Genomic DNA, 17,165 nt, shown 5'->3' on the forward strand with positions numbered 1-17,165 from the left:
CTTTCCTAGGTTGTGTGCTTACCTTTCATAGTCTATCATGCTAGGTTAATTGATAGGATTCGAAGTTAGGATGCAAAACTCTTTTGCATTAGAAATAGCAACACCTAACAAAATTGTAGTGCACATTTAGACATTATATTGAATAACTTTTGATAAGTAGTTTTTAGTTAGCTAATTAGTTGTAAGTTGCCTAATTAACAGTCCTTTCATAGTCTAATGGTGACACAGGCGTACAACCATCTATGGCGAATTGGACATCCCTGTGTCCCGACTCATAGTACTACTTCATGTGATCTTAAGCATGCAACAAATGGTCATGCCAGGAATGCATCATGGTCCTTCAACTACTTGTTGAGGGCCACCAACCTAGCCAGTCCCGTGAACATAGTTAGCCAAACTTAGTCCATAAGGAACAAGCAAAGACCTGTCCTCTGAATCGAAGTCGTCTCCTTGCACCTCTCATAGGTACCTCCAATTGTAAGTGAAACCCACCCACAAAACGCCACATTCCCATGGAACCTCAAGGTGTACGCACCACAGGTAACCTCGGATGGTGCCTAAGTCACACCCTCTTGTCATGACACAGTTGTTCAGACTTTGTCCACTATCTTTCCTCGATTGAGACATCCTAACCACTCACCCAATAATACTCACATACCATAATCTCTAGTAGCATCACCCATTAGAACTTCATGCCTACCATACAACCAAAGTCATATCCTATGCCATTAAACTATTTCCACATCCATGACAAGTTCATGATTAGATAGAGTAGAGTTGATAAATGTAATAAGTAAATCATATAGCCTAATCTAATAATAGATTATTAGGGTAATAGTAGAAATCATATAACAAGGAAAGGCTCAGTCAACACTGTCATACTAGGAGAAATAGCATACAATAAATTACTGGCATTTCTATTTGCATGTCTAACTAGATCCAAAACATAGCTCCATTGTGTAGAGCTCATGTTTAGCAAAATTTTGGTAAAAGTTTCATATATATTTCTCTAAGTTGAATTTAAGTAGTTATCAATTTGTAAATATTAAACCATATTTGAGGAAATTAAAATATGGTTTGTTCTAAAAAATCATAGAGGTGACACAAGTCATATCATGGGCATGCCACATGTCATGTTCACATCAACATGACATCATAGGGGCCAATGTCACTAATTGGCGGGGCCCATGGGTCAATGGGTCTGGGGGTTTAGGCCTCATCTAGGTTGGACAAGGTCTGACTAGGTTTGCTTTTGGATTGGACCCAAGGATTTGGTCTATGCCCCTTTGGTCAATAGTGGACCATGACACTATCCATGTGCACCATCCGCAGTGGAGCAAGATAGAGACATAGTGTATGATGGGTAAGTCCTAAAGTGGGGGTTGGAGTGTAGTGACCCACATCTTTTGCATTCCCACTGAGTTCTGCCTCGCTGGATTTGGTGATAGGTGTGATTCCTTGACAATGTGAACTTGTTCTACTCTAGGCAGTAGAGCTCGATGTGGCGGTTTTGGTGAAGTAAATCAAGTCAAGTAAGGCTATGATTTGGTAGCTACAGCTCACTGGTGTTCTTTGGCCCCATCGTGCTAAGAAGGGCTCACTTGAGTACATGTTTACGCACTCCAAGTTGACTTGCACAACCTAGAAACTGATTTAGAGGCTAGAGGTAGCATCACTGATGACCCTTGGTCACCATGGAGCCTTGCCATAGGCAATGGAACATGTTTTGGCTTTATGGAATGGTGTAGAGAGGGGAAAGAAAGAGGGCAATGTGCGACAAGGGTGGATATAGACATGATGTGGCATGTGGAATTGAGCCATCTAGTCCTTGAGGTTTGAGGTGGTTGTCATCGTCAACTATGTTGGTAACCCTGGTGACACCAAGTGTGTGGTGGCATTTTAGTAATGAGGTAGGGCCATAGAGTGACACTATAGCTTATTCAAGTGAGCGTCATGCTTAGGGAGTTATGACAAAGTTGACATGGTGGAGGGCTTGGAGGGCTTAGAGCTCAGTCAGTGCTAATGGTGATTTGTGGGGCTTGGCTTCTTGGTGACGCACAAGAATAGGGCCTAGGAATGGTTGAATGGACAAATTGTTAGGGGCGGCATGACACTGTTGGGCTTAGGGGGTCATGGGGGAGATCCAGCCATGGTTTGGTGCATAGCGGCACCATTGAATAGGGGTAGTGCTCACGTGGTTTGAGCATGCTATTGTGCAACAAGGCTTGAATGCATGTGCAGGGTGCATGTCTTCTTCTATCCGAGTAGCTAGGCAAGGTTCTTACATGGCCTTGAGCTTCAAGTTGAAGCTCATGCCCATGGCAACTACGGAATTTGCGCTAGAAAGAAGAAATGAAGGGGCAGGCTACCAGGTTGGCTAACCATCGGGCCTAAGGTAGAAAGGATGATGGATATAGTGCCAGTGCAATGGTTTTATTGATGTTGGATGGAGATCTAAATCACACACCAGCAAGGGCTAGCATGCCCTAGGTTGCAGTGAACCTATCACACTGCAACAAGCAACTCTAGGGATCAACTAAACCGATCTAGAAATTGATTAGACCGAATATTGAGCCGTCCTTCACCACACAAGCCTAGGGAACACCTCCTGGGGGACCCATCGTGGAGGAGCACGCCTAGGGTTGTTCTAGGATCAGCAAGGCTACCTAGAACACCGATGAATCTCACAGAGAGATGCATCAAACAGCAAGAGGGTTGGAAAAGGGAAAAAGTTGGGTAATAGATGTAACAGAGGATTGAGTGTTGGATCCTTCAATTGGCCATGATCCTCTGATATATATATAGAGGGTACTCTTATCCTAATAGGAAACGAGTCCAAATCGTGATCTCCAAGTTTCCTATACAAAAAATATTCCCAAACACCAATTTGGAAAGAGTCTGGTTCGGACTCGAATCGGCAAACCGGCCTAGCCGGTAGCCGGTTTTGTCGTGGCCCATGGGAGCCTAGCCGATTGGATGCATAGGGAAACCGGTCTGGCCGGTTCCCAAACCAGCCATGACAGTTGGGCAGCAACTAGCACAGGGGGACTGGCCTGGCCAGGCTGGTTCTGTCGAGGCCAGCGGGCAACAGGCGTGCCAGAGAGAGGGCAGTTGGCTTGGCCGGCCTGAGAAACAGCCAGGACGGTTCAGCAGAGGTTGCGCTGCCTCTACTCCTCTTTTGATCCCTAGACTTCCATGCAATGTTCCAAATATATTTTCATGGCCATATTTTTATCAGAAACATTGCCTAAAAGTCATCCCATGCTTTCCAGGTCATTTTAATCGTCGACAGGTTTGCTTCAAAATTGCTTTAGTTACATTAATTTTCCATTTGAAATCAAAGTTAGTTCATTTTTAATGAAAGTCAATTCCACTCTGGCTCGGCTTGTTAGGCATGATTAGAAGTTGGGTCTCAAATTATAGTGGAGGCTATAACAATAAGAAATAAATCAATGTTGAAGAAAGCTTGTAAAAATGTGATGTGTGGAGTCCAATATAGGTTTTGAAGATAAGTAACCTAACTAAAGGGCAGCAAGAACAAATGGACCCTCCTTAGTTGTGCATGCCTTTTTACACCACATTGGTAGTTTGTAGGTTTCCAAATTGGTTTTATTGCTTTGTGTGATGCAATCACCTGGTTGCACCCATAAGATAGATCCAATCAAGTTGCTAAGTGCCATCACGATGTAATTAAGCAAATGACAAGGGATGTATGGAAAAAATTAGCAACTCAGTCCTTGCATTGGAAAGAAGAGATTGTTTCATTACATTGGTATTGTTACATTACTAGTTTGGTGGCGCAAGCATTGTCTTGACAATACTATCTGACGCCTAAGACGAGGGGTCCCAAAGACAACCTCTGTAAAACATTGTTGCTAATATGGTGAACGGTGAACCAGACAATCTGCCTGACTTTGGTCCACTTTGATCCAAATGATCCAACTACTGCAAGTGGACGCTTAGGGTTCAAGCCTTCAAGGATTGTTTCACTACTAATACAGCTTGCATTGTACTAATTAATGAACCTCGTGAGAGTTTGTCTCGCTTATCGAGTTCGCCAGCTCCACATAAGAGTAGTCTTAAGTCCATGCTTGAATTTGTCAAAGTCGTTGTGAAAACCTCGAGGTCACCTGTCTGCAATGTCAACCATTGCAAGAGGAACAGAACTGTTCGGGTGCTGGATGCCTGTGTTGATCTTCAAACGTGCAGTCTGATAAGACTTCATGCATGCAGGTCCTCGTTTACTAGCTTCACTATCTGTTAGTATAAATTATACACACAGGGTTGAATTACCAATGAGATATATATAGTGCGTGCTAGAGCCTGACCATTAAAGATATACAAACCCTGGGTTAAATTACTATGGGTGATCTAGTGTTATCTTTTGATTGTCGTGTCACCAGCTGTGCATATATGTTTCACAGTGCTGGAGAGAATGGTTAACTGCAGTGCAGAGTCATGAGCATTTATATGAGTGTATTGAAGTATGCGTGTTTTTCGCAAGTCTTTCAACTGAAACTATTTATCCAAAGCAAAAGCCAAGGAAAAGTTTATATGATGTTCAAGTGAGCGCCCATAAACCTTGTGAAAGTAAGACCACTCTTCCTTTTGTTTTAGAAATATATTTGCACACATCAAGGAGAGAGATGTGAATCTAAATAAATTCCAGGCACTACTTTTGTACTTCACGGTATATCGAGAGGAACAATACAAATAAACTGAACTACTTAAACCGGAGCAAGGAGCTAGTTTAGTTTCAATGGGCCATACAAACACCGGTGAATGCAAAAACTTTGTGGCACCCATAATCTATGGACATGAGACTTAGCAGATCATCTAGCTAGAGAGAGCGTAACAAGTATACTGCTAAGACCATTTGTAACATGTACCCACTTTGCTACTTGGATGTACTTACACTAGTACAGGACTGAGCACCAGTCCTGGTTGGGGAAACCCCCTTTAGTCCTAGTTTTTCAACCAGGAATGCGAATCCGGGACTAAAGCCCCCCCCCCCCCCCTTAGTCCTGGTTCTGTGTACCGGGACTGAAAGTAGACCTTTAGTCCTGGTTTCTATTACCAACCGGGACTAAATGGGTCCCCAGACATTGCACCGGGGCTGGCACGTTTAGTCCCGGTTGGTTTTTCCAACTGGTACTAAAGGTTCTTTTTTTCTTTATTTCCTTTTCATTTTATGGTTTCTTTTCAATTCAATTCCTTTTGGTTTCGATTAGCTTTCCGTATATGAATTCTACAGTTGCTAATATACGTCCATATATATGTACAGTATAAGGTTCCATTCAAGTATTATACATAAATATCACACTAAAATGTATGAAACTATATATATAAAATATTTCAAGAGGTTGTACATGCATGGAATATGTACATAATAAAGTCACAAAAACCTTGTACTCATGTCCTTGGGATTTCATCGAACCCTAATCTTCATCAGTCGTATGGCTACTAGGTAATAATTCTTTAGGGTCATAGTAGTACGCGCCTTTGGGATCTATGACCTCATCCATAAGAAATCCTGGCAATGCCTCTTGAATTGCTTTGACCTGGTCACATCACAGAACTCTTTACTTCCTCCATTCAACCTTCAATTCGAATGAAAGGAAAAGTATGATTATATATATCAAGACAATGGTAATAAATCAATTGTGTATATTTTGTACGTACTTCGAGGATGTCTTCACTTGTTCTCCTTGAGTACTCCATGAGGAACTCACAGACATAATATCCACATAAGTTGTTCCTCGATCCCTACTGCAGACACCACTTTACGAGAAAAAGATTCATCATCAACCAATAAAACATGGTAATAATGAATTCAACTAAATAAAGATGCGTTGACCTAGCTAGTACTTACTGGGTATTGGACTATTTCCAGAGGCACTTTCCATTGACCATAATGGTGTTTCTAGGCGAACGTTTTCCAAGCACTGCCTAACAAAATAAAATGGCATAAAGGAGTATACGGTGTGTGAGACCAAAATTACCACTTGAGAATATCTATCATTTCTTGGTAATCTTCTCGGGGTTTTGCCACTGAGTCAAAGATCTTTACAAGACTCCTGGGCATATTGATGACCAACAGAATCTAGTGAAAGCTACATGTTTATACACAAGCATAACTCATTAACTAAAGTCAATATGGAGTAAGCAAAATAAAATGGGCACAAGACATTAACACTCACTTGAAGTTATAAGGGAAGAGTATTAGTGTCTTGTCATGTTGCTTATCTAAGAACCTAAATAGATTCTTCTCCCCTTGAGGTCGCTATCTATCATATGGAGTAACCGTGTCTTTGAATGTGCGATTCGGATCCATGAAACCAACATCAGTTAACCTTTTTTTTCTTTAGTTTCAGCATCTCATATCTGTATTTATATAGTACAAAAGAATATATATAGTGTGAGGATAACTATATGTAGACAACAAACTAACATGCAAGTTACTTCAATTGTAGAAAGAATCACTTATAGACACCAGCAGCTAAGGAGAGATTTGTCGAGAGCGTCCCAATTTAATAGTTGGTGTAATTCATTTAACTCAATTTGCACAATGTCATAGCCATTGAAGTAATGCTCTAGTCTAACTCTAGCAAGAAGCCATGCCTCTTCCTTCGCACACGCATTTAAGTACCACTTGTTTAACAAGAACATTTGCATACCTAATGATGACCAGGACTTAGGGTTGACAAGACTCCTGCCATACACATAGGTTCGGTAAAATATCAAATTTGGCTATTGGTATCGATCCTCCCCCATTGAGTTGTTGAGGTGTGAGACCTGTTGTGTCCATGAAGCCTTGGAGTGCCTCCCTATCGATTGGACCGCCTTGTGTGTTTGTACAATCATCCTTAAAAACTAGCGGGTCGATAGATTGCTTAGATTGCTACATGAGCTGTGCAACATCTTTCCCTGCTCTCTTTGCTTTCAGCGACGCCTTATATGACTTGTCAAGAGAGCGTTCATAGTTAGATAATGGCAAGGGCTTACATGCCTCACGCCGCTTTTTCTTCACTTCACTGACTCTTTTCCTTAGTTCTCATTGAGCTATGTAGTGCGGCTTTGGTGGGTTTTTCATAAGTTCCTTCTTCTTTGCTATTGATTTCGCTACACTTTACCGCTAGTTATCCAAATCTTTTTGTGCTGCTGCTTTTGATTCCTCTTCAGACTTCTCATAAGGCAGCTTCTCTATGGACTTTGTTTTACAATAGCTGGTTTTCTTCTTCAATAGGGACTTCATCATTCAGAGCACTCGGATGATCATCATGGGATGGAAAAACTAGACTCAGGTTGGGAGACCTATGAGTACAAAAATGATTGTGAGTAAATGGTTATACGCAAGAAGCCAATAATTGAGAATGATTATTGAAAAACTATTTTGTTCACTTTCATCCGCACCTATCATGAGGTAGTTGAGTAGGAGGCGACGGTACCCTAGTCGCCGCACCGGGAATAATGATGTAGCGCTTGTGCCATATAATGAATGAATGCACTGCTTGTCCTAGGGTATTTCCCCATCACCTCCAGGAAAGTCAAGAGCCACTTTCCTATATTCTTTGATAATATCCAGGTGGAATTGGATTCCCATGGCTTCTTGGTGTCTTGTCAGGGACCATAGGAGAAACAATACCATGTGACACCATGACTGTGCTATTCCCCATGGGAATGTGCAGCTCACATGGTGTCAAAGGAATAGTGATGTCATCCATAGGGAAGTGATGCAATGCATCATCTTGATTTGGGAGTTCAGTGGAAGCGCATGTGCTTCTTAGCTGAGGGGGGCTAACGTTGACTCCATGCTCTAATGTTGACTACCTTTGGCTACTCAACTGTAGTGCCACTTGCCGTCTAATTTTCTCTTGCATTCTCGCCTCCATGTTTAGTTCCCGCTCCTACGATCGAAGCACCTGCCTCCTCTAACCTATAGATCCACTCTGCCTCCTCATCCTTCCTTCATGGCGGCTTCTGTAGGTAGTGGTGTCCTCAAGGAAGCCATGCTGCCATGAAATCAACCTTTTGCCTCGCATTCGCCTAGGGTGTTTAGGAGTCTAGAGGGCATACGTCAGCTCATCCTTCTCTCAGTTGGGCACAAAGGCACCACTAGCAGACGCATCTATAATATCGAAAAGTCTTTGTGCTGCTGTTCTGATTTGCCCACCAACAACCGGCTCCCCCGGTCTCTAGGTCCAGTGGTCCCACATGCACAAAAAACCAATGATGGTATACCATTTATCGCGCATTCTGTTGGATCCTTCTCACCTATGCCTCACCCTCTTCTGAGGTCTTGTACCTCACAAATTCAGGCCAGTTGTCCCTCAACTTTTTGTATGGGCTATTATCACTGAAATTTGGAGTCAGATTCTTCTTCACAAATTCATTGTATAGCTTTTTCTTCTAGATCTGGAATTGTGTGGCCATCTTTTTGAGAGCCCAACTTTTAACTAGTTTTTTTATATCTTCACCTCCTGGTAGATGGAAATGTGCAATGATTGAGTCCCAAAGAATGTCCTTGTCTCGCTCAGAGGAAATACTGATCTGAGGAGATTCCTTCTTCATTTTCCATTCACGGGTGCTGATCGGGAGCCTATCCCTAACAAGAACCCCATAGTGGTTTACAAATTTCTTTGCATTCTTTGTTGGCAGGAGCAATTCACCGGTATTAGGATTCGACTTCTGTGATTATGTGGTGGCCCTCTAACGGTTTTGTCAGGGCCTCGTACACTTTTACTTTTCATCGACGTCGTCGATCCAGAGGCCTACGTACATAGAAACACAAAGATTCAATAATGCATATATATACAAATTAATGAAATTATGTTTAATTGTATATATATAAGAGATGCAAGATTATTAACAAATATATCTCATCAGGGATTTTCTTGCACGAGAAGTTCTTGCTCATCTCCAAAATTCAGTAAGTATTGAGAGCCATCATAGAACTTCAGGCCGGCCTCAGTTCTGGTCGGGGCCATATTGAGTGTTGGCATTGATAATGTTCATCATGGCCTCATTCTATTCATAGTCATCTTGCAGGCGCGGCCATCTTAATTACCACAACTATATATAAAAGAAAACCATACACTAGTCGCGCATATGCAAATGGAGTGAGTTAGTGGCTTAAACTTAAATAACTATATATAGCTAGACTTCAGAGGTTATTATTTATGCTGAGCTTGATCTGGTTAGGGTTTGGAGCCTTGATTAGGGTTGCCCTCTCGTTGACATGGTGGTTGAGCATCCCGCATGGGGTCGATAGAGGCCGTGGGCGTGGGGGCCACTGAAGGTAACGATGCAGAGGAGGTTAATGCTGCTAACACGACTGGGGCGCCTCGCTGGCCTCCGACCCGGTGGTGTTAGTAGCGGCACCTCCTGCTGTGACCCTTGCAACGGAACTGTGCATGAAGAGGTAGATTATCCTGCCCATTGTGGAATGTTCCACTAGGTGCACCATTTTTTAATCTCATCTTTGCTGCTGTTGTTCACAATTCTTGGATGCCTGGTCCGGATGGTCTTCATGGTGTAGGGAGCCCCTCATAGGGCTCATAGCCCTGAGGGCATCGGTGAGCAGTGTGCACCCTTCCACATGGCCAGAGTCATTGGGTGACAACTCTGCCTTGGGGATGATGGCCAGACTTCCCCCCATCATGGCCCTGTGTTCGTCCCTCGAGGAGAGCTCCACTGCGACTAGAGATCACACTCGTGCTGGTGCAGAGGCGAGTGAGGGCATGGGGGTAGTCCGGCTAATGGTGGATGCGGCGCTGCTACTTCCCTAGAGGCGGGCACGGGCTTAGTCGCCCACTATTAGGCCCCCACCTGAAGAGGTGGCTTCTGGTGGCTCGAGGGTAGCAGCTTTTATCCGCTGCTGAGGTGGAATGTGAGCTAGGTGAGGTCTTCGTCATGTGGCTGCATCTCATGAACTCTAGCGAGGCTCTATTCATGGTTGATGATGTGGCTGAACAAGCCGCAAGGGAGGTGGCCTCTCGGAGCCATGAAGGTGTTCAGGGTGGCCTTGTCCAAGATGGGTGATGTGATTGCCACAGTCGCCCAACTAGGCACAGAGGCCATGTGGCTGATGACCGACGAGGAGGCGGCCCAAGCACAGGTAGGCCATCCAGCCCTCTGATTTTGTTGTGTTTGTTCTATGCTTGTCAGTGATCATTTGATCTCCCCACTTTTTGTGCAGAGGTTGGTGAAGACTTCAATGGAGAAGTCACAATTCTTGCGCATGGCCTATCAGGCACAGGCAGGAGGTGCTGCTGACCGTGGCCACCTAGATGTGGCAGAGGCTGAAGTGCAATGTTTGCGTGGGGAGCTAGAAGCTTCCCAGTGGTTGAAGGAGGAACTGCTCTATTAGGAGACATGGCCTCGATCCTAGATCGAGGCTCTAACATCCTAGGTGGCTGGTCTCAAGGTTGCATTGGCCAGTCCAAGAGACCGATCTCATCTCGGCTGGCGCTGCTCAGAATGAAGCCGAGCAGGGGTGTCGGTGTCTCGATGTCGAGTGCCAGAAACTACACTCCGCTTGTGGCGGTGAGTTCTCTTCTATTTTGTGTTGCGCTTTTGGCTTACTAGACCTAGTCATGAACTAGTTGCTTTCTTCAGGGTTGTGCGCAAGGGTGCTCTCGGATTAGGAGGAGAAGGCAGCTGTGAACCAGAAGGTGTTGGAAATGGGTGACCAATTGGCAGTGCTGACCGTCTCCGGTCGGGCTCTTTGTGATGTCAGTGCTCGGCGTCGGCTGGGGGAATGCCCAACTGGCACATTTGTCTTGACGAGGCCCGCCTCTAGCTGGATCCCATGAATTCTAAGGGAGTCCGCTGTTGTGTACATGCCGCCTTGACAAATGTTGGCTCACACTATGGCAGCATCGACTTTGATGCTGGTGGTCGAGGTTACGCGTTGGAGAAGTCTAACAATGATATCCTTGCCATAGGTAGTGCTGCTGCTCGTGGTGCGGAGGTCCTTGCAGGTACGATGTTAGCCATCTGCATCCACCGCTAGTACCAGACTTCCGATGTATGAGGGTCGTTGGTGTAAGGGTTCTATGCTATGTAGATGGTCTTATTGTAATGGACATGCTAGCAATTTATGTGTACAAGATGTGTGGTTGGCACATTTGTTTGTCATTTTGCTGCCTTTTCGCTTTCTTTGCGTTGGAATTGGAATGTGCTCCATTCCCCTTAGTCCTGAACGCGTAGGTGTACATTTTAGGCTAGGGGCTGGCCCACGGGCTTAAACAATGTGTGGCCTGATGGTGCTATGGGATGTCGATGGCCGGTCATAGATCCGGTATGATGCAAGAGGAAAATGAGCAGTCGGCAATAGTTCTATTTCTTCTCGTTCCTTTTGCCTTGAGTGAACTAGCGCCCCGTTCCCTTTAGGCTCGTGCGTGGGTGCTTGGCCTTGCCTTGGAGCTGGTCCATGTGGCTTAGCTGAAGTGACCTCTTTGGTATGAATGAGAGCTCAAGGAGCGGGTCACCAGTTCGTCATGGAGCGAGGCGCAATCGGAAAGGACTTGAAATTGGTCGCTGGGACGATGACAAACAATGCTGCTCTTTTGAAACTCATAAGTGCATGCCCATATGTGTAGCCCCATGAGTGAGTCATGTCCGACCACTGGCACTGAGTCAGATCGGGTCACTAGACAGGTAAACGGCGCTATGATTGACTGTATGGGCATCATGTTCTCTGGTCTACTCTACAGCTTGGCTCTAAGTTTTTCGGAACTATGAGTGAGCCTACATGTTTTTGTGAATGTGTTTAGGTAGAGAAGCTAGGGATAGAGTTGATGTGGCTGAGCGGTGTACCGGAAGCTATTGTGGATCTAGTCGTTGTTGCTTCGGGTGCGTTGAGCCCCCGAGCATGTGCTAGTGGCAGAGTCGTTATGGTTTCTTGACCACAAGCTAGGTGTGGACGCATCCATATCACATGGAATGGTTGTAGCCAGGTGTGGGTCGACCTCTCGGGAGGCCTTGGGTTGATCCTTGTTGGCTCGGCATCCTCAGCCGGGTTGTGAGCCCCCGGGGACTGGCTTCTTCGTGTCTGGCTCATTGAAGTCCATGGCCGAGAGGGCTTGTGCATTCTGATGCACAAGTCATCGTGGCACGACAACATCGCAGTCGTCGCATCTCTGCTTCTGTGTGTGGTTGCCGCTCTCATTGAGGAGTAGGTGTGACCGGAAGTGGGTTCTAAGGGTGACATGGCTCGGTCCACTTTGCATGGCACGTCATGCTCTTAGAGGGCCCACTTCCTCGAATGCACTGTGCTTCCACGTAAAATCTAATAGTTTCGCAATGGCATGACGGACTGTTAGTCCATCACGAGGGATTTGACCCTGGTTCCAGGTCTTGGCCTTGCAAGGCATGGTGCCGGATAGCCACCTAATCACTAGTGATGCCGCCTCTTGGCGGCGGATGGCTCCATCGCTCAGTGTGCGCCCTGATTAGCCACTGTTCCACTAGAGACGGTGTTGCCTCAGGACATGACTGTACCATAGGATCCAGGCTTGTCGCACGATGGTCCTGGATGAGGTAGAGGCCCTTCACAGGTGTTAGCCCACGGGTACGAACGATCTCATTGTTTCCCCAAAGGATGCGGCCACCGAGGGCCATTCCATGGGTGAGCTCGCCATGAGCCATAGGCCTCTGGTTTCTCGGGTGGGAAACTTGGCCATGGTGAGTGATGAGAGAGGGTATTGTCTCCCCTATGTAGGTGAACTCTTGGATGCAGCCACTGAGGGCCGTTCTGAGAGTGTGTCCACCATGGGCCACGGGGTCTAGGTCTCTAGGGTGGAGGACCTGATAATGGCTAAAGACGGATGTGGGCGTTGGCACTTCGACGCCGATGAACTCAGGGTTCCCATGACAGATACAGCCATCGTGGGCCGTTCCACGGGTGTGTCCATCAACGGTGCGAGGAGCCATCGCTTCCTTCTCAACAACGAGAGTGCGCGACTGTCCCCTACTTGGCATGCCAACTGTTGGTGTTTTGTAAATCGACTAGTGAATTTATACAAATGTCGTGCTGCTCTAGGAAAACGATGGTAGCATCCAAAACACACAAGGCGTTATACTGGTTTAGGCCAGAGCCCTACTTCTAGTCTCAGAGGTGATTGAGTGCGTGTTCCTCGCTTGAATGCTCTTAAGTGCTTACAATGGAGGGGTGCAAGAATGGTGGAAGAGGTCGGAGAGCTAGAGCTAGAAGATGGACTGCTCGAATGAAAGCCTCGAGAGTCCAAAGATGATTGGAATGGTGCCCGGGTTGCCCTAATATAGAGTCCGAGGCCAGGTCACATATAAAGAAGGAGGTTCTCCGGACCGAGGTGTCATAAGCCTGAGGAAGGGAACCTAGCTAAGTTGGCTTGCAAGTACCGCCGTCTTGTGGTGCATGTCCGAGCGTGGCTATCGTCATGGTCATGTGCCCATGTCGCAGCATGGTGTGGCGTGGTGCTACAGTGTCGGTCGTGGTGGCACTATGGGTATGGTGGTTTTTCGCCAGCCGTCCAGCGCGACATGGTTTCATCATGGCCTTCGTCATCGCCTCCTGATCTCCCAGAGGTGTCGTACAGGAGTTGGTGGCCACCCCCAGGCCTGTTGATCGTCTTGCTGCTCGTTGTGCCAGCAGCCATGATCCCATGCTCTGGGGTCATGGCCCTCGTTGGCTTAGTTGGCCTCAAATGTCAAGGCCGCCGTCATGGCCCCCATCCCATAGTGGGTGGGGTCGTACATCTATCTTGTCAGGCCATATTTGGACGGTGGGCCGCAGTACTGGCCGTCACTGCTCGGTGGGGTTGTCTTGTCTGTGCTTCTGCTAGGCTAAGGGGACTGCTTGTCCCATCAGGTCCTTACGTGCTCAGGGCGGCGAGCATGCTCTTGTCAAAGCAGGTACGCTTGGCGGGGCTCGATCTCTCCCCGCCCCTCCTAGAGGTCGGGATAGGGGAGAGGTCATGAGGAATTGCGCGGCGCGCTAGTGAAGGTTGAGGGAAGAGGTCGTGGCCTACCCTTGCCCTTGTGTTTGGCCTTGATCATTTAGGCTTATACTCGTTGGCGTACCGTGGGCCACCTAAGCGACTAACTAATCGGAGTCTTGAGATACACGGGGTATCATAGCCCCGACAGTTTGCATTCATGAGTTCGTAGGGGTGAGTTTGCATGCATTGTGAGTGTCTACATTGTACAGTGTAATCTCAAAATAAGCCATCATCTAAGGGTGATGCATGCAACAAGCACATTTGTTCTAAGGGCAATATTGTATATCAACCATTGTCTCACTACGCCAAAATACACAATCACTGCCGGTTGTGCTTGAGCCAGCAGTGGATACTTAACATTGGCGGGTCTTAAGCCTAGGATCCAGAAACTTAGCATCACTGCTGGCTCAAACCAACACCCGACAGAGGCTTCTTGAAGTAAGTTGCCACCATCTTCTCCATGCTTATTCCAAACCATAGTTCCATGAACCCCTTAAGCAGTAGATGACAACAAATTGGCTCCATGTTTTGAAACTACTTCTGACTTTTGCAACCGACACATGTGCAGTATATGTATCCATCATTCCATACATTATTTGTGTTGCACGCCTTGGTGGCCTCCAAAAGACTCGGTGCCTTCTACGAATCAAGCAGACATGGGATCCAAACAGTACATCCATCCGTGATCCATATGTGAATAACAACATGAGTACAATGACCTAAAGATGGCAGATATGGCCTCTTTCACTCCCTTGTCTGTGATCCTCCTACAAGGCATGCAATCGAGGGACAAGAATGTCGAGCCGGTGAGCAGCCACGCATGGGGCGCAATCGAGCCACCTCGTCCACTCCGTTGCCCTCCCCGATTGAAATCTGCTATGGGTCCTGAAGAATATAGAGGTCTCCAGCAACACTCTAAATGAGATCTAAATTATGCATGAATAAACCAATAGTAGTAATGCGAACAATAATGTATTGTTTAAAAAGTATGATGATTTGGACGGATCACTGATGGAAGACGAATAATTGATTAGAACTGGACATCAAGTATCCGTCTCCTTGATTAGCCATTTGCGAGAGCCAAGAAGCACGATGAACGAATGCAGAAAACATTGACCACCAAACTAGGCTACGTTGTTTGAGCCTTTTTTGCTACACAGATGCTTAATTAACATAAAGCCTGCTACGTAATATATACTTAGGGTATTTATATTAGCATGTGGTTCGTGAATTTTGTTGGGGTCCGTCGACTCCTACAAAATACAGAAAATTTTAATTTTTAAATTACTATTTGATTCAAGGTTCAATGTACAATATACTTTAGTTGACCGATATGATATTTAAGGCTGGCTTTTGTCGTGTTATGGATTTTGCATGGAGGGTGGAGTGGTAGGAGAGTGGTAGGCAGGTGAGCTATTGGAGATGGATGCAACAGGACAGGGGGCGGCCAGTCGCTGGGGAGGGAGGATTCAAGATGCTTATAAGCGTAGGGTTTGCATGGGAAGCCGTAGGGCATAACGGTGGACAAGAGGAAGAAGCTAACTGTAGTGGAATATGTTGTGTACTACTTCTATTCTAAAAGAAATCAATTTCTAGTATTGTTCTAAGTCAAACTATTTTGAAATTGATAGTATGTATTAAAAAGAGCACTAATATTTATAACAAAATTAGTATTATTACTATAAATATGTACCCTGAAATATATTTTCATAATATCCTTGTTTGGTATCATAGAGATGATATTATTCTTTTTATATATAAAGTTAGTCAAACTTAAGATAGTTTTTTTTATTACGCAGTACAACTCAAAAACTCACAACACACACACTCACCCCTAAGAACACACACATGCAAACCCTACGCTTATAAGCATCTTTGAAGATTGGGCTGACAAATTCTTGAGATTGACAAAGTCACCACATGTGCCTTGCTGTCAACAGAAACGTCGCCAACCACTGAAAGTACAACTGCCGTTAAATCCTAAAATATTCGCTCCCACGGGGAGTGGAACCCAGGATCTAAGGTGCTACTGAGGCTTTAATTTTATAACCACTAGGCTACAACCCTTTTGCAAACTTAAGACAGTTTGATTAAGTACAGCTGTAGAAGTTTTGTTCCAGGATAGAGGATGAAATGGTGAAGCCCTATGCACAGGATCACTTTTAAAAAAAAAGTTATCACTGACATAAATGGGCTTGTGGCAGCAGTTCTTGCTAATTATGTTCTAGCACTACGGGAAACAGTTACTTTGCCGAGTGCCGCAAGCTTTGCCGAGTGGCAAACCACGGGCACTTGGCAAAGAGGCTCTTTGCCGAGTGCCAGACCACGCACTCGGCAAAGATCTCTTTGCCGAGTGTCTGGCACTCGGCAAAGAGAAGCACTCGGCAAAGGGGATCTTTGCCGAGTGCCTGGCACTCGGCAAAGGGGATCTTTGCCGAGTGCCTGGCACTCGGCAAAGAGGGGCACTCGGCAAAGGGGGGCCTGGACAAATGGCATCCGTGGTCGTCCCCTTTACCGAGTGCCCTACTGTTAGGCACTCGGCAAAGGAGCCACCTTTGCCGAGTGCCAAGCACTCGGCAAAGGCCTGCCACGTGGCAGGATTAGGGTCGGCTAGGGTGACAGAATCCGACGTCACAACTTGCTCAAAACTTTCTCAAATTTTTACCATAGCCTCCACATGCGATGACAACACACCTCGACAAGTTTCGTCATTTTCGGACTTCGTTTGGATTTTATATAATTTAAAAACACTTTTCCCACAGGTAACTCGTCATGTTACGACACTAACATGGTCGTAACTTCATGCGAGGTCCTGGATACGGCCTCAACATACGCCGAACATCATTACTACCATTTTTGGAATGACCAAATTCCATTATTTCATGTACCTGCAGTTCAAATTTGGAGTTGTCGGAAAAATTCAACGAAACAAAAATAATTGAAGAAATATAGCACAAAAAGTCAAAATTGTCCCAAAATTTGAAGTTGAGATGTAGTTACTGTATTAAGGCCCCACAAAAAAATTGGGAAGAAAAATCAAAAAAAAAAATTACACTTTGCCGAGTGCTAGGGTTGGCACTCGGCAAAGAGAACTTTGCCGAGTGCCGGCCCACCTGGCACTCGGCAAAGAGGCCTTTGCCGAGTGCCAGCCCACGTGGCACTCGACAAAGGATTTTATTAGAA

This window comes from Miscanthus floridulus, unplaced genomic scaffold (genome assembly GCF_019320115.1).
Source record: "Miscanthus floridulus cultivar M001 unplaced genomic scaffold, ASM1932011v1 fs_201_2_3, whole genome shotgun sequence".
Lineage (NCBI taxonomy): Eukaryota > Viridiplantae > Streptophyta > Magnoliopsida > Poales > Poaceae > Miscanthus > Miscanthus floridulus.